Genomic DNA, 19,749 nt, shown 5'->3' with positions numbered 1-19,749 from the left:
CTACCTGATAAGGGGTTAATATCCAGAATATTTTACAAGCTCCTGAAACTCAACAACAAAATAAACAATGGCTCAGTACAAAATGAACAAAAGACTGGAATAAACATTTGTTCCAAAAAGATACACAAAGGGCCAACAAGCAAATAGAGATATGCTCAATATCACTAACCATTAGGATAATGCAAATCAAAACCATGAGGTACTACATCATTAGGATGACTACTGCTCAAAACAAACAAACAACAAAATCCAGAATATAACAAGTGTTTGATAAAGATGTGAGGAAAGTGGAATCTTTGTGCGCTGCAAGTGAGAATGTAAAACAGGGCAGCCACTATGGAAAACAATACAAAGTTTCCTCAAAAAATAAAAATAGAATTATTGTATGACCAGCAACTCTACTTTTGGGTATATACCCAAATGATTTGAAAATAAAATATCAAAGAAATGTTCATAGAAGCATTATTAACACTAGCTAAAATGTGAAAGTAACCCAAGTGTTCATCAAAGGTGAATGGATAAGCAAAAGAAAAAAATTCTGACACATACTACAGCATAGATGAACCTTGAGAAAATTATACTATATAAAAGAATCCAGGGGCGCCTGGGTGGCTCAGTGGTTAAAGCCTCTGCCTTCGGCTCAGGTCATGATCCCAGGGTCCTGGGATCGAGCCTCACATCGGGCTCTCTGCTCTGCAGGGAGCCTGCTTCCTCCCCTCTCTCTCTGCCTGCCTCTCTGCCTATTTGTGATTTCTCTCTCTGTCAAATAAATAAAATCTTAAAAAAAAAAAAAAAGAATCCAGTTACTAAAATAAAATACTATATGATTTCAATTATATGAGCTATTAATACTATTCAAATTCATGGAGACTGAAAGTAGAATAGTGATTGTCAGGGGCTTTGGAGAGACTGGAAAAGAGAATTGTTTAATGATGTAGACTTTCATTTTCAAATGATGAAAAGAGTTCTGGAAATTGATTGCACAAATGTGTGAATGTAGTTAACACTATTGAAGACTACATTTAAAAATGGTTAAGGTGATATATTTTACACTATGAATATTTCATTATAATTAAAAATTAAGCAATTTTATAAAATAAGAAGCATATAATTGTATCCTCAAGTTTATGGCATATATGTTAGACAATAACAGCACAAAAGAGATAGATGGAGCATAGTTTCATTGGAATAAGATCATAGTATTTAGTGACTTAAATCTACAGAAACATGAAGAAATCTAGAAATGATAAATAAGAAATAAATTTAATGAAATATATAAATACAAACTTTCATTCCTTTCCTTATCTTCTTAATGGATATAAAAGTATATAGTATAATAATTAAAAATATTTGCCAGGATCGGAGGAGTCAAGATGGGGGAGAAGTAGTAGGCTGAGACTACTTCAGGTAGCAGGAGATCAGCTAGAGAGCTTATCTAAAGATTGTAAACACCTACAAATCCAACGGGAGATCGAAGAGAAGAAGAACAGCAACTCTAGAAACAGAAAATCAACCACTTTCTGAAAGGTAGGACTGGCAGAGAAGTGAATCCAAAGCAACGGGAAGATAGACTGCAGGGGGAGGGGCCAGCTCCCGGCAAGCAGCGGAGCAACGGAGCACAAAATCAGGACTTTTAAAAGTCTGTTCCGCGAGGGACATCGCTCCAGAGGCTTAACCGGCGTGAAGCCCACGCAGGGTAAGCATGGCCTCAGTCCCGCAGGGTCACAGAAGGATCGGGGGTGTCTGAGTGTTACAGAGCATACAGGTATTAGAACGGGGAAGCCGGCTACAGAGACAGAGCCAAGGAGTAAGCTCTAAGCTTGGGGATACCTTGAACCGGTCGCAGGTTTGGTCAGCTCGGAGCGTGGCCAGAGGCAGGGTGACAGGAGTAATTGGGCGCTGTTCTCTGAGGCGCACTGAGGAGTGGGGCCCTGGGCTCTCAGCTCCTCTGGCCGGGAGACTAGGAGGCCGCCATCTTCATTCCCGTCCTCCGGAACTCTACGGAAAGTGCTCAGGGAACAAAAGCTCCTGAAAGCAAACCTGATCCGATTACTCAGACTGGCCCAGGTAAGGGCGGTGCAACTCCGCCTGGGGCAAAGACACTTGAGAATCACAACAACAGGCCCCTCCCCCAGAAGATCAATAAGAAACCCAGCCAGGAACAAGTTAACCTACCAAGGAGTGCAGTTTCAATACCAAGGAGAGCAGCGGAATTCCGGAGAAGGAGAAAGCCAAGCACAGACTCATGGCTTTCTCCCCATGATTCTTTAGCTTAGCAGTTAATTTAATTTCTTTTTTCTTTTTCAATTTTTTTTCTTCTGCCAATTTTTTTTAACTTTTACCCTTTTCTTTTTTAACATTTTTTAACTAGTTTATTTAATATATATATATATTTTTTCCTTTTTATATTTTTTCTTTATTGGTTTTCTTTTTTTAAATGTTTCTTTTCTTTTCTTTTTTTTTTTTTTTTCTTTCTGAACCTCTTTTTATCCCCTTTCTCCCTGCCACAATTTGGGGTCTCTTCTGATTTGGCTAAAGCATATTTTCCTGGGGTTCTTGCCACCCTTTTAGTATTTTACTTGCTCCTTCATATACTCTTATCTGGACAAAATGACAAGGCGGAAAAATTCACCACAAAAAAAAGAACAAGAGGCAGTACCAAAGGCCAGGGACCTAATCAATACAGACATTGGTAATATGTCAGATCTAGAGTTCAGAATGACGATTCTCAAGGTTCTAGCCAGGCTCGAAAAAGGCATGGAAGATATTAGAGAAACCCTCTCGGGAAATATAAAAACCCTTTCTGGAGAAATAAAAGAACTAAAATCTAACCAAGTTGAAATTAAAAAAGCTATTAATGAGGTGCAATCAAAAATGGAGGCTCTCACTGCTAGGATAAATAAGGTAGAAGAAAGAATTAGCGATATAGAAGACCAAATGACAGAGAATAAAGAAGCTGAGCAAAAGAGGGACAAACAGCTACCGGACCATGAGGGGAGAATTCAAGAAATAAGTGAAACCATAAGACGAAACAACATTAGAATAATTGGGATTCCAGAAGAAGAGGAAACAGAGAGGGGAGCAGAAGGTATATTGGAGAGAATTATTGGAGAGAATTTCCCCAATATGGCAAAGGGAACAAGCATCAAAATCCAGGAAGTTCAGAGAACCCCCCTCAAAATCAATAAGAGTAGGTCCACACCCCGTCACCTAATAGTAAAATTTACAAGTCTTAGTGACAAAGAGAAGATCCTGAAAGCAGCCCGGGAAAAGAAGTCTGTAACGTACAATGGTAAAAATATTAGATTGGCAGCAGACTTATCCACAGAGACCTGGAAGGCCAGAAAGAGCTGACATGATATATTCAGAGTACTAAATGAGAAAAACATGCAGCCAAGAATACTATATCCAGCTAGGCTATCATTGAAAATAGAAGGAGAGATTAAAAGCTTCCAGGACAAACAAAAACTGAAAGAATTTGCAAATACCAAACCAGCTCTACAGGAAATATTGAAAGGGGTCCTGTAAGCAAAGAGAGACCTTAAAAGTAGTAGATCAGAAAGAAACAGAGACAATATACAATAAGAGTCACCTTACAGGCAATACAATGGCACTAAATTCATATCTCTCAATACTTACCCTGAATGTTAATGGGCTAAATGCCCCAATCAAAAGACACAGGGTATCAGAATGGATAAAAAAACAAAACCAATCTATATGTTGCCTACAAGAAACTCATTTTAAACCCAAGACACCTTCAGATTTAAAGTGAGGGGGTGGAAAAGAATTTACCATGCTAATGGACATCAGAAGAAAGCAGGAGTGGCAATCCTTATATCAGATTAATTAGATTTTAAGCCAAAGACTGTAATAAGAGATGAGGAAGGACACTATATCATGCTCAAAGGAACTGTCCAACAAGAAGATCTAACAATTTTAAATATCTATGCCCCTAACGTGGGAGCAGCCAACTATATAAACCAATTAATAACAAAATCAAAGAAACACATCGACAATAATACAATAATAGTAGGGGATTTTAACACTACCCTCACTGAAATGGACAGATCATCCAAGCAAAAGATGAACAAGGAAATAAAGGCCTTAAATGACAAACGGGACCAGATGGACATCACAGATATATTCAGAACATTTCATCCCAAAGCAACAGAATACACATTCTTCTCTAGTGCACATGGAACATTCTCCAGAATAGATCACATTCTTGGTCCGAAATCAGGTCTCAACCATTATCAAAAGATTGGAATCATTCCCTGCATATTTTCAGACCACAATGCTCTGAAGCTAGAACTCAATCACAAGAGGAAATTGGGAAAGAACCCAAATACATGGAGACTAAACAGCATCCTTCTGAAGAATGCATGGGTCAACCAGGAAATTAAAGAAGAATTGAAAAAATTCATGGAAACAAATGATAATGAAAACACAAGGGTTCAGAATCTGTGGGACACAATAAAGGCAGTCCTGAGAGGAAAATATATAGCAGTACAAGCCTTTCTCAAGAAACAAGAAAGGTCTCAGGTACACAACCTAACCCTACACCTAAAGGAGCTGGAGTAAGAACAAGAAAGAAACCCTAAACCCAGCAGGAGAAGAGAAATCATAAAGATCAGAGCAGAAATCAATGAAATAGAAACCAAAAAAACAATAGAACAAATCAACCAAACTAGGAGCTGGTTCTTTGAAAGAATTAATAAGATTGATAAACCCCTGGCCAGACTTATCAAAAAGAGAAGAGAAAGGACCCAAATAAATAAAATCATGAATGAAAGAGGAGAGATCACAACGAACACCAAAGAAATACAGACAATTATAAGAACATACTATAAGCAACTCTACAACAACAAATTTGACAATCTGGAAGAAATGGATGCATCCCTAGAGACATACAAACTACCACAACTGAACCAGGAAGAAATAGAAAGCCTCAACAGACCCATAACCAGTAAGGAGATTGAAACAGTCATCAAAAGTCTCCAAACAAACAAAAGCCCAGGGCCAGATGGCTTCCCGGGGGAGTTCTACCAAACATTTAAAGAAGAACTAATTCCTATTATCCTGAAACTGTTCCAAAAAATAGAAATGGAAGGAAAACTTCCAAACTCATTTTATGAGGCCAGCATCACCTTGATCCCTAAACCAGACAAGGATCCCATCAAAAAAGAGAACTACAGACCAATATCCTTGATGAACACAGATGCGAAAATTCTCACCAAAATACTAGCCAATAGGATTCAACAGTACATTAAAAGGATTACTCACCACGACCAAGTGGGATTTATTCCAGGGTTGCAAGGTTGGTTCAACATCCGCAAATCAATCAATGTGATACAACACATTAATAAAAGAAAGAACAAGAACCATATGATACTCTCCATAGAGGCGGAAAAAGCATTTGACAAAATAAAGCATCCCTTCCTGATCAAAACTCTTCAAAGTGTAGGGACAGAGGGCACATACCTCAATATTATCAAAGCCATCTATGAAAACCACCGCAAATATCATTCTCAATGGAGAAAAACTGAAAGATTTTCTGCTAAGGTCAGGAACACGGCAGGGATGTCCGTTATCACCACTGCTATTCAACATAGTACTAGAAGTCCTAGCCTCAGCAATCAGACAACAAAAGGAAATTAAAGGCATCCAAATCGGCAAAAAGAAGTCAAACTATCACTCTTCGCAGATGATATGATACTATATGTGGAAAACCCAAAAGACTCCACTCCAAAACTGCTAGAACTTGTACAGGAATTCAGTAAAGGGTCAGGATATAAAATCAATGCACAGAAATCCGTTGCATTTCTCTACACCAACAACAAGACAGAAGAAAGAGAAATTAAGGAGTCCATCCCATTTACAATAGCACCCAAATCTATAAGATACCTCAGAATAAACCTAACCAAAGAGACTAAGAATCTATACACAGAAAACTATAAAGTACTCATGAAAGAAATTGAGGAAGACACAAAGAAATGGAAAAATATTCCATGCTCCTGGATTGGAAGAATAAATATTGTGAAAATGTCTATGCTACCTAAAGCAATCTACACATTTAATGCAATTCCTTTCAAAGTACCATCCATTTTTTTCAAAGAAATGGAACAAGTAATCCTAAAATTTATATGGAACCAGAAAAGACCTCGAATAGCCAAAGGAATATTGAAAAAGAAAGCCAAAGTTGGTGGCATCACAATTCCGGACTTCAAGCTCTATTACAAAGCTGTCATCATCAAGACAGCATGGTACTGGCACAAAAACCGACACATAGATCAATGGAACACAATAGAGAGCCCTCAACTCTATGGTCAACTCATCCTCGACAAAGCAGGAAAGAATGTCCAATGGAAAAAAGACAGCCTCTTCAATAAATGGTGTTGGGAAAATTGGACAGCCACATGCAGAAAAATGAAATTGGATCATTTCCTTACACCACACACGAAAATAGACTCAAAATGGATGAAGTACCTTAATGTGAGAAAGGAATCCATCAAAATCCTTGAGGAGAACAAAGGCAGCAACCTCTTCGACCTCAGCCACAGCAACATCTTCCTAGGAACATTGCCAAAGGCAACGGAAGCAAGGGCAAAAATGAACTACTGGGATTTTATCAAGATCAAAAGCTTTTGCACAGCAAAGGAAACAGTTAACAAAACCAAAAGACAACTCACAGAATTGGAGAAGATATTTGCAAACAACATATCAGATAAAGGGCTAGTGTCCAAAATCTATAAAGAGCTTAGCAAACTCAACACCCAAAGAACAAATAATCCAATCAAGAAATGGGCTGAAGACATGAACAGACATTTCTGCCAATAAGACATCCAGATGGCCAACAGACACATGAAAAAGTTCTCCACATCACTTGGCATCAGGGAAATACAAATCAAAACCACAATGAGATATCACCTCACACCAGTCAGAATGGCTAAAATGAACAAGTCAGGAAATGACAGATGCTGGCGAGGATGCGGAGAAAGGGGAACCCTCCTACACTGTTGGTGGGAATGCAAGCTGTTGCAACCACTCTGGAAAACAGCATGGAGGTTCCTCAAAATGTTGAAAATAGAACTACCCTATGACCCAGCCATTGCACTACTAGGTATTTACCCTAAAGATACAAACATAGTGATCCAAAGGGGCACGTGTACCTGAATGTTTATAGCAGCAATGTCTACAATAGCTAAACTATGGAAAGAACCTAGATGTCCATCAACAGATGAATGGATAAAGAAGAGGTGGTATATATACACAATGGAATACTATGCAGCCATCCAAAGAAATGAAATCTTGCCATTTGCGATGGCGTGGATGGAACTAGAGGGTATCATGCTTAGCGAAATCAGTCAATCGGAGAAAGACAACTATCATATGATCTCCCTGATATGAGGGAGAGGAGATGCAACATGGGGGGTTAAGGGGGTAGGAGAAGAGTAAATGAAACAAGATGGGATTGGGAGGGAGCCAAACCATAAGTGACTCTTAATCTCACAAAACAAACTGAGGGTTGATGGGGGGAGGGGGTTTGAGGGGGGGGTGGGGTTATGGACATTGGGGAGGGTATGTGCTATGGTGAGTGCTGTGAAGTGTGTAAACCTGGCGATTCACAGACCTGTATCCCTGGGATAAAAATATATTATATGTTTATAAAAAATAAAATTAAAAAAAAATTATTTGCCAGATTTGTGAGATACATATGTGTAATATGTATACTAATATTAACACAAAAATGGGGGGATAGTGTTAAGTTTCTCTATCTCAAGCTAATTAATTTAATGTAAATGTGAACTTGATGTTGGCAAGTTAAGACATGGCAAAAGCTAGAATAACATATAATTTTATACACATATATTTATATAATATATAACAATTATAATATATTATAATATGTATATATGCAATATATGATAATATATTCATATTTATATTTAGTGATAATATACATAGAAAAGTTGTTAACAATGAAAAAGTTGTTAACAAACCGGTCGCCTGGGTGGCTCAGTGGGTTAAAGCCTCTGCCTTCGGCTCAGGTCATGATCTTAGGGTCCTGGGATCAAGCCCCGCATCGGGCTCTCTGCTCAGTGGAGAACCTGCTTCCTCCTGTCTCTCTGCCTGCCTCTCTGCCTACTTGTGACCTCTGTCAAATAAATAAATAAAATCTTTAAAAAAGAAAAAGTTGTTAACAACGAAAAGTCATTGAAATAAAGTTATTAAAAATGAAAATACTACACTAGAAAATATTCACTTAATTTAAATGAAGTCAGTAAAGGAAGTATGGAAGAACGGAAATGACATGAGATACATAGAAAACTAGAAGAAAAATAGGAAATGTAAATCCAACCATATCAATATTAACATTAAATGTAACTGTATTCAGTAATTCAGTCAAAAGGCAGAGATTGACAGAATGGATTTAAAAGAAATATGTTATCAATAGAATACACACTTCATTAACAAAGTTATCAATAGGTTGAGAGTAGATGAATGGGAAGAGATACATCTAGCGAACAACAGCCATAAAAAAGCTGGAACTACTGTACAAATAGCAGACAAAATAGACTGTGAACCAAAATGTTAATAGTTAAAAAGACAGATTTTTTAATGCCATAGGTGCCAATCAGACTTGGAAGTTACAACAAAACTGTACTAACAGATGTATAAAAAATGCTCTACCCAACAATAGAAGACTACACTTCTTGAACTCAAATGGAGTTTCTCAAGCTGAGGGCATACACTAGGCCATAAAGCGAGACTCAATAAATTTAAAAATAATGGCATAAAAAAGGTAATTTTTTAAATCAAAATATTGTGACGTTCCATATTAATAACAAAAGAAAATTTTAGAAATTCACAAATATGTGGAAATTAAGCAACTATACTAAATAATCAATGGGACAACAACAAAATAGCAGAAAGTCGCTTTTAGAGAAATGAAAGTGAACATATAACTTCAGAATGAATGAGATGCAGCCAAAATAATGACTAGTAGCAAATTTATAGTGATAAAATGTTCACTATTAAAGAGGAAAGACTTCAAATCAACCACCATATCTTCCATCTTCTAATCCCTGAAAAAAAAGCAAAATAAACACAAAGCACAAGAATGATAAAAATAAGAATTATAGGGGTGCCTGGGTTGCTCAGTGGGTTAAGCTTCTGCCTTCAGCTCAGGTCATGATCTCAGAGTCCTTGGATTGAGTCCTGCATTAGGCTCTTGGCTCAGCAGGGAGATTGCTTCCCCTTTCCTCTCTCTCTGCCTGCCTCTTTGCTTAATTGTGATCTCTCTCTATAAAATAAATAAATAAAATATTTTTAAAAATAATAATTATGGCAGAAGTTAATTAAACAGAGGATAGAAAATAATGGAAAAATACAACAGAATGAAAATATAAGTCTTCAAAAAGATTAACAAAATTGACAAATATTTACCTGCACTGAGAAAAAAAAAGAGACTCAAGTTACTAAACAGAAATAGAAAAGGGACAGTTTTACTAACTTTATAGAAATAAGTTTGTATGTTAACATATTAGGGTAACTTAGATAAAGCTTGCAAATTCTTAGAACTATGTAAGCTATCCAACTGACACAATAACAAATAGAAAATCTTCAAAAAATTAAGAGATTAAATTCATAATCAAATAACTTTTTACAAAGAAAAATCCGGGATCAGAGGACTTCATGGTTAATATTATTGAACATTTTAAAAAGAAAACAAAACAAAAAAAAATGTTCCTCACAAATTTTTCTGAAAAATTTAAAAAAAAGGAACCACCTTCTAATTCATTCTATGAGGTAACTATTATTCTGATACCAAAGCCAGATGAAGAATTTTCAGTAAGGAAAATTACCAAACATGTTCTCTTATGAATATGAGTGAATATTCTATTTTTTTATGAGTGAATATTCTAAAAAAATACTCAGAAACATATAGAAAACAAACAAAAAAAAAACATACACAATAACCAAGTGGGATTTATTTCAAGAATGCAAGTTGCCTCACTAGCTGAAAATCAATTATTATAATACACCTATCTATAGAATAAAAACTAAAATCACATCATTATTATCTGAAGGAATGCAGGAAAATTATGTGACAAAATACACCACCATTTCATCATAAACACACTCAGCAGATCAGGAATAGGTAGAAACTTCTTTGATATAATATATCTTTGAAAAAAAACAGAGTTAATATCTTACTCAATGGTGAAAGGCTGAATACTTTCTCACTAAAAGCAGGAAAAAGACAAGTATGTCTGCTCTTGCTATTCATAATAAAGATAATAGTAAAGGTTCTAGGCAAAGAAATTAAGCAAGAAAATGAAAGGAAAACCATCCAGATTAAAAAGAACAAAGTAAAAATATTCCTTTTTGTATGTGGTATGATAATATATATTATATATCACATATATAATATATGTAATATATATCATATATATAATGTTAAGGGATCTACTAAGAAACAATTAGAAATAATAAATATATATTATTATTATAAATATAATAAATATATATTCTAATAGTTGTAAAAAGAACAAAGTAAAACTATTCCTTTTTGTAAGTGGGATGATAATATATATCATATATCATCATATATGTGATACACACACACACACACACACACACACACACACACACAATGTTAAGGAGTCCACTAAGAGCTATTAGAACTAAAAATGAATTTTTTAATGCTGCATGCTGGATCAAATATTAATGTAAAAATATCAATTGTATCTCCATATAGTAGAATTAAGGAAACCAAAAATGAAATTAAGTAAACAATTCCATTTAAAACAATACCAAAACAATAAATAGTTAAGAAAATACTTAAAAAAGAAATACAAAAATTGTATTCTGAAACTACAAAACATTGCTGAAAGAAATCAAAGATAGGAACAAATTGAAGTATCCCATATTCATGAGTTAGAAGACTACATTGTTGATATGGAGTTACTGCCTCAGTTGATCTACATTTTCAGCATCATTCCTGTCAAGATAAAAGCTGAATTCCTTGCAGAATTTTTCAAGGTGGTTTTAGAGTTCATAGGGAAATTCAGAATTACTAAGACAATTAAGATAAATAACAACCTGAAAGACTGATATTTTCCAAATTTAAAACTCACTGCAAAATGACACTAATCAAAACAATGTAGCAATTGTCATTAGACAGCTAGACCAATGGAATAAAATAAAGTCCAGAAATAAATAATCTCATTTATTGAGAATTTTGTTTTGACAAGAATACCAAGTCAGTTTAATGGGAAAGAAGAGTCCTTTCAACAAGTTTTTCCTGGGACAACTAGATATCCACAAACAAGCAAACAAATAGCTGAACTCCTATTTCACAACACATAAAAGATTAACTCAGAATAAAGACATAAATTTTGAGCTAAAACTATAAAACTCTTACAAGAAAACACAGGTACAACTCTTTTTGACTTTGATTTAGGCAATGTTTTTTAGATATGATACCAAAAATACAAGAGATAAAATAAGATAAAAAAATAGATCAACTGGGCATTGTCAAATTTAAAATATTTTGTGCTCTCAAAAGACACAAGTGGGTGTTATACATAAACAACGAATCTTGGAACACTACATCAAAAACTAATGATGTACTGTATGGTGATTAAAATGACATAATAAAAATAAATCTTTTTAAAAAAAGACACCATCAAGACAAGTAAAAGATAAACCAGTGAATGGGAGAACTTTTCTTTTTTTTTTTTCTTTTTTTCTTTCTTTTTTTTTTTTTAAAGATCTTATTTATTTGACAGAGAGAAATCAGAAGTAGGCAGAGCAGCAGGCAGAGAGAGAAGGGGAAGCAGGCTCCCCGCTGAGCAGAGAGCCTGACGTGGGGCTCTATCCCAGGCCCCTGAGATCATGACCTGAGCCGAAGGCAGAGGTTTAACCCACTGAGCCACCCAGGTACCCCTGGGAGAACTTTTCTTAAAAACCATATGTCTAACCAGAGACTTATTTCTAGAAGATATAATTGTCACAACTCAATAATGAAAAGATAATTCAATTAGTTTAAATGGACAAAGTGTGAAGATATGCAAATGGCCATAAGACATGAAATGATGCTCAACATTATTAGTCACTGGGGAATTGCAAATCAAAACTATGAGATACCCCTTCATACCTGCTATCATGGATATAATCAAAATGACAGAAAACAAGTTTTGGCAAGGATATGGAAAAATTGGAATCCTCGAATACATGCTGTTAGAAATATAGTATCATGTAACCCCATTGGAAAACAGTCTGTCAATTCTTCAGATGCTCAAGATATAGTTACCATGTGGCCCAACAATTCCACTCCTAGTATACACTTAAGGGAATTAAAAACATATTTCCACACAAAAACCTGTACACAAATCCCCATAGAGGCATTAGGCATCAGGAATCCCTGTGTGGCTCAGTTGGTTAAACATCTGCCTCTGACTTAGGTCATGATCCCACAGTCCTGGGATCTAGGCTAGCATCAGGCTCTCTATTCAGTGGGGAGCCTGCTTCTCCCTCCCTCTCTGCCTGCCCGTCTCCCTGCTTGTTCCCCCTCTCTCTCTCCCTCTCTCTATGTCAAATAAATAAATAAAATCTTAAAAAAAGAGAAATACTTGGCATCACAGCCAAAAATTAGAAAAACACAAATATTCATTATCTGATAAATGGATAAATAAAACCTGACATATCCATACTATGTGGTATTATTTGATAGTAGACTATGGATATCTGCTACATACTATAACACAGAAGAACCTGGAAAACATTATGCTAAATCAAAGGAACTAGTCACATAGTACCATATTAAATGATTTTGTTTATATGAAATGATCAGAATAAGCAAATTTGAGGAGACCAGAAGAAAATTAGTGATTTTTAGGTCTGGGTGAAATGGAGGGATTGAGATAATGGCTCAGAGGGGTAAGGTTTCCTTTTGGTGTAATGAAAATATAAAAGTGTGTGTGGTGAGTGGTGCACAATTCAATGAGTATACTAAACAACACTGAATTGCATACTCTGCTGAATATTATGGTATGTAAAATATTTCTTAATTAAGCTGTTAAAAAACACCTGATTAATACAGTAATGATTTTTTAAGTTGTTTCAATTGCTCAATTCAATGTTTTTATTATGTTCTGGAGGATGATATCCCATTCTCATGGGATGTTATTTCTAAGCTGATGTTTTGGGCACTTGGGTGGCTCAGATGGTTAAGCATCTGTATTCGGCTCAGGTCATGAACCTAGGGTCCTGGGATTGAGTCCCGCATCAGGGTCCCTGCTCAGTGAAGAGTCTGCTTCTCCCTCTGCTTCTCTCTCTCTAAGCTGATGTTTCAACTACATTTTTAGATGACACTTCAAAACTCCATCAGGATAGCAGATTCTGAGTGGGGCACCATATGATCTGACCAGTGAGTGACACGATCATGGACTTGCTCCCACATCTTTTTTCCTATAAAGTAGAGCCTCTCACTAGATTTAATTTTGTGTAGGATTCCATTATTATGATTTCTGTATCCCATATCTTGCTGAGGTGAGGCCCTGCAGGCACGAAATGTAAACCCATATTATATATATATATATATATATATATATATATATATATATATATATATATTGTTTTATATATATAATTATATATATAGTTGTTTATATGTTTATATATGTTGTTATATATATATATATATATATAGTTGTTTTCAGTGAGAAAGCTGATGTGCTGTAATTTGTTGGAATTGAAAGTATGCTTCCTTCTTTTTGAGTTCCAGTGCCTAATAGCTTATTGATGTTCAATAGTGTATTAAAAAAATAAGGACTGCTCTTGGAGTGTCATGAAGACTGTGGAGTTTAATTCACTTTAATTCACAGGAAAATAGCCCTTGACTTGCTGAAGTACATGGAGAAGGCTGTAAGTTGAGCTCATGCTATAGCAAAGACACTAGGGTACAACTATATGGTAATTTATTTTAATAAGACAATCATTACATTGAAAAAAAATTTGTTAATAATGAAAGACAAAGTGAGAGCCAGTTTTATACATTAATTACAGCAAAAGTTTTGTATTATGTAAAGTGAAACAAGAACTCCCAGCCTTCTGTGGTAGGCACACATGCATCTTTTTAACAGAATTCTCATATGCTGTTAAGTGAGGGAGATAAACTCATTAGAAAGATCTTGGACCCAATTAGTCTTCCAGGCTGGTTCACGTGGAGTTGACAGGTACTAGCACTCATTAGACTATCTCTGCCATGCCTCATACTCCAAATGTGTGTTTAAATTTAAGGAACTCAGTGAACTAGAGGAATCATACTTTCTGAATATAGTAGAATGCCATTAAATTAACATACAGACTGTTCATTAGGCCAAGCTGAGGGTAAACAAAGCCTATTCTCTTTCCCTCTCTCACATTTTGCAGCCATATATTTGTCTCATTTATTTCATCCTACAAAAGCCTTCTCTCTTCAGCTACTCTCTATTTCTGTAATTACTTTTGATCCAAGACTACTGCATGGTATTGGCATGGTTCCTTCCAGAGATGTTTTTGGGATAATGGAATACATAACTCTAGTTAAGAATTCTTTGAGAATTCCTTTCTGACAAAATATAAAAGTCATCTTTTTATTGTTTTCTGCAGTGACACCATTGGTGATGATGATAAAAGGGGCACTGTGCTCCTATGGCCATGGACAATTTCCTTGTGGTTCCTCAAATTTCAGGTGGTACTTTCGCCTAAGAATATTTATAAGAAAGCAGGTGAGAGTTGCATTATTGTAAGCATAAACTGGTTCACTCTGTTTTTACACGTGTATCTTTACAAACTTCCTTTATCATCATTAAATTTATCAGATAAGAATTTTAGTTCATCTGCATTAGGGAGTAAGCTATTTACTTTCTAACATAATAAGAAACTCAATACAGCTAACACACAGACTACAGAGATTCCATTACATCGTGGTTATTCGGGTTTCTTTCATTTTTCTGCTTAGTGGCTTTTTGTTTGTTTGTTTTTGCTCATAGCTTTCTACTATGAATTGCTTTGTGTTCATAAGAAGAGTCATATTTCTCTATTTTCCTATATGTACCTCCCAGCAGGAAAAAGAGAAATGATGGTGTGCAAATGTGACATGTTAACAAAAGTCCCAGCCCCTGCCCCATAATACCTGCTCATGTTTCCTCACCCAGCACTAGTTAATGTAATGTATTTGTTTTTTGAATTGGGTGTAGGAGGTGACTGGGGGACAGGTATTTGTTAGCATGATGTAAGGGGAGAATGAATATTGGGTAGAGCACCAGGAAAATGAGCTCATGACACCAGTGACTTGAAAATCATTATTTGAGGGGCACCTGGGTGGCTCAGAGGGTTAAGCCTCTGCCTTCGGCTCAGGTCATGATCTCAGGGTCCTGGGATCGAGCCCCGCATCGGGCTCTCTGCTCAGCAGGGAGCCGGCTTCTCTCTCTCTCTCTCTCTCTCTCTCTGCCTGCCTCTCTGCCTTCTTGTGATCTATCTCTGTCAAATAAATAAATAAAATATTTTTTTAAAAAAAGTGAAAGGAAAATCATTATTTGAAATCACAGTGAGAATAATTCTTATCAGTTTAATGTATGTATATGCATTTTAATGACACATTTTATCAAAAGGGGACAAATTAATAGTCTCCCTCATACCTCAGCCCTGTCACTCCTCAGATGCCTCCACATTTTACCATTTCTGTTCTTTAATCTCAAAGTCACTGGTATAATTCCACATAAGCATATACAATTACTTTTTAATTCTTCAAACAATATTTATTGATATACAATAAGAGAACAGATATTTAGTTCATTTATCTTGCCTTTTCACTCCACTTTTACTGATACTGAGTTTTAGTATCATTTCAAATTTCTGTAATTTTAATAAATTAAAAGCATATACTGAAACATTTCCTCAGATATTTTAGATCTTTCTTTGAGATGTATCTTGCCAATGTAAACACATAGGGATCTAAATCCTTTATTATACTTTTCTCCCCAGCTTTTTCCAAATTATGTCAACCATGTCTTTACAGTGAAATTTTCAGTCTATTTGGTGGCGATATTTTAACTCTTGCCTTTTCTCTCCACAGGTTGCTATGGTCTGCTTTCTGGTCAGATTGTTCATTTCTTATGCCGTTCAGGACTTTTTCTGGAGTCTCTACTTTTTCTAATAAACATTTGAGAGAAAAACTATGCCACTGTTACTATATCATTTTGGACAATCTAGCTTCTTCTGTATTTGAATTCCACCTATTTCATTTTTACTGGAGACTTCCTTATCAGTCAATGGACCCCTGATTCAACTTGGGACTGTTTTCTAAGCCCACAGATTAGTTTTTATTCTGCCCCCTCTCCAAATGGATTTTTGGATAAGTTAAACCCTTTGTTTTCCATAGAAACCTATCTTTTTCTCAGTTTTGTCACTTTTTTGTTGATTTTTGTTTTGTTTTGGACAAGACTATAGACATTTAGACATTAGAAATGTGTGTGGAAATTATGCTTTGTGAATTTTGAACATGACCATCTTTGCCCTACCGAAGTTAACTAATATTTTATCATGGTATTGAATAGTACGTTCAAAATGTTTTCCCTCAAGAGCTTTTAAGGCTACTTTATTTATTTCTGGGATCCAAGATTGTCAATGAGGAATTAAACATCAATTAATTGTTAATTCTTTCTTCCTTCATCCCTCCTTCCTTTCACTCTCTGCTTCCCTCTTCTCTCTCTGTCTCTGTCTCTTTCTTTCTTACTTTTTCTGGTTTCTCTTAATATTTGTGGGATCTTCTGTTTAATCTTGGTGTACGTAGAAGTTTTGTTTTATTTTGCGTTGTTTTGTTTTGTTTTTAAATTTATCCCATTTGGTACGTACTGAGAACTCTCCATAAGAAGCCTCATGTTTTTCTCCATCTTGGGAAATGTTCTTCTATTACTTATTTGATATTTTTCTTCCTTTATTTCAGGCTTTTAAAGGAATTTTTGTAGAAGGATGTTAGGACTCCTAGGTTAATTATCTGTTTTGCATTGTCCCCAAATTCCTGTCTTCTTTACCTTTTCTTTGGTGGGGGAGGGCTAACTTCATAGGTTTTCACCAAATTGACCTACAAGTAAATGATTTTCTCACATGTTTATACTCTCCCAGATTTTTTTTCTTTAAATTTTCTGATTGATCTCATTTAACAGAAGCAAACATTTTTCAGAGCTTCTGAGATAACAGTTATTTATGTGTCCATTTTTTTTTATGCTCATTCAGGTATCTCTGCTTCCTTGGGAATCAAGTGTCTTGCTTTATTTTTTGTTATACTTGGAATTTTTTCATGTTACATGGTGATGCTTGGTTGTTGTGAGAGAAATTTTGGGGAACAACTTCTATGTAATAATTTACCTTCTTAATTATTAATTGATTGACTTCATTTTTCTTAATTGTGTTGTTAGTCACCATAGAGTATATCATAATTTTTTGACATAGTGTTCCATGATTCATTGTTTGCATATACACCCAATGCTCCATGCAATCCATGCCCTCATTAATACCCATCACCAGGCTCACCATCTCCCAACCTCCTTCCCTTCTAAAACCCTCCATTTGATTCCTGGGGTCCATAGTCTGTCATGGTTCATCACCCAGTTTGGTATCTCCCCCCATCATTTTTCCCTTCTCCTAATATCCTCCATGCTATTCTGTATGTTCCACATATAAGTGAAACCATATGATAATTGACTTATTCCACTTAGCATAATATCCTCCAGTCCTATCCATGCTGAAGCTAAAGTTCAGTATTCACCCTTTCTGATGGCTGAGTAATATTCCATTGTGTATATAGACCACATTATCTTTATCCATTCTTCTGTTGAAGGGCATCTTGGCTCTTTCCACATTTTGGCTATTGCAGACATTGCTGCTATGAACATTGGGGTGCATATGGCCCTTGGTTTCACTACATCTGTATCTTTGGGGTAAATACCCATTAGTGCAATTGCTGGGTCATAGGGTAGCTTGATTTGTAATTTTTTGAGGAATTTCCACACTGTTTTCCAAGGTGGCTGCACTAGCTTGCATTCTCACAAACAGAGTAAGAGGGTTCTCTTTTCTCCATAACTTCTCCAACATTTGTTGTTTCTTGCCTTGTTGATTTTTGCCATTCTAACTAGTGTAATTTGGTATATCAATGTGGTTCTGATTTGAATTTCCTTGATGGCTAATGATGATGAATACTTGTTTTCAGTTGTCTGTTAGCCATTTGTATGCCTTCTTCAGAGTGCCTGCTCAAGTCTTCTGCCCATCCACTGGTGCAGGTAGACCTTGAAGATATACACAGAACATTCCACCCTAAAACAACAGAATACTCATTCTTCTCAATTGCATATGGAACTTTTTTCCAGAATAGACCACATACTGGGTCACAAATCAGGTTTCAACTGATACCAAAATATTGAGATTATTCTCTGCATATTCTTAGATCACCATGCTATGAAACTGGAATTCAATCACAAGAAAAAGTTTGGAAGAAATTCAAACACTTGGAAGCTAATGATCATCCTACTCAAGAATGTTTGGTCAATCAGGAAATCAAATAACTTAATCAATTCATCGGAAGCAATGAGAAAAAAGACACATCACTCCAAAACCTGTGGGATATGGCAAAGGCGGTTCTAAGGGGGAAATACACAGCCTTCCAAGTCTAATTCAAAAAAATAGAAAAATCCTGAATTCACAAATTATCTTTACACTGTAAAGATCTGGAGAAACAACAAATTAAGCCTAATCTGTGTACAATAAGGGAAATAATTAAGATTAGAGCAGAGATCAATGAATTAGGAACTAAAAATACAGCAGAACACATTAATGGAACTAGAAGCTGGTTCTTTGAAAGAATTAATAAGATCAATAAACCACTGGTCAGACTTATCCAAACGAAAATAGAAAGGACCCTAATTAACAAAATTATGAATGAAAGGGGGCATATCATAACTAACACCAAGAAAATAGAAACAAACATCAGAAATTATTATCAATAGCTATATGCCAATAAGTTAAGTAACCTAGAAGAAATGGATGCGTTCCTGGAATCCTATAAACTTCCAAGACTGAAACAGGAAGAAATTGACAACCTAAATAGACCAGTAACTAGTAATGAGATTGAAGCAGTGATCAAAAATCTCCACAAACCAAGAGTCCAGGGCCTGATGGATTCCCTGGGGAAGTCTACAAACATTCAAAGAAGAAATAACACCTATTCTCCTGAAACTGTTTCAAAAAAACAGAAACAGAAGGAAAACTTCCAGACTCTTTCTATGAGGCCAGCATTAACTTGATCCCCAAACCAGGCAAATACTCCATCAAAAAGTAAAATTTCAGGCCAATATCCCTGATGAATACAAATGCCAAAATTCTCAACAAGATCTAAGCTAATAGGATCCAACAGTACATTAAAAAGATTATCCATCACGATCAGGTGGGATTTATCCCTGGAATACAGAGGTGGTTCAACATTTGCAAATCAATCAGTGTGATAGAACACATAAATAAGAGAAGAGACAAGAAACACATGGTCCTCTCAATTGATGCTGAAAAAGCATTTTAAAAATAAAGCATCCTTTTCTAATTAAAACTCTTCAAAGTACAGGAATAGAGGAACATTCCTCATATTCCTAAAACCCATCTATGAAAAACTCACAGTGAATATCATTCTCCATGGGGAAATGCTGAAAGTCT

Source organism: Lutra lutra, chromosome 3, assembly GCF_902655055.1.
Source record: "Lutra lutra chromosome 3, mLutLut1.2, whole genome shotgun sequence".
NCBI classification, from domain to species: Eukaryota; Metazoa; Chordata; class Mammalia; order Carnivora; family Mustelidae; genus Lutra; species Lutra lutra.
Note: the sequence above shows the minus strand (reverse complement) of the source record.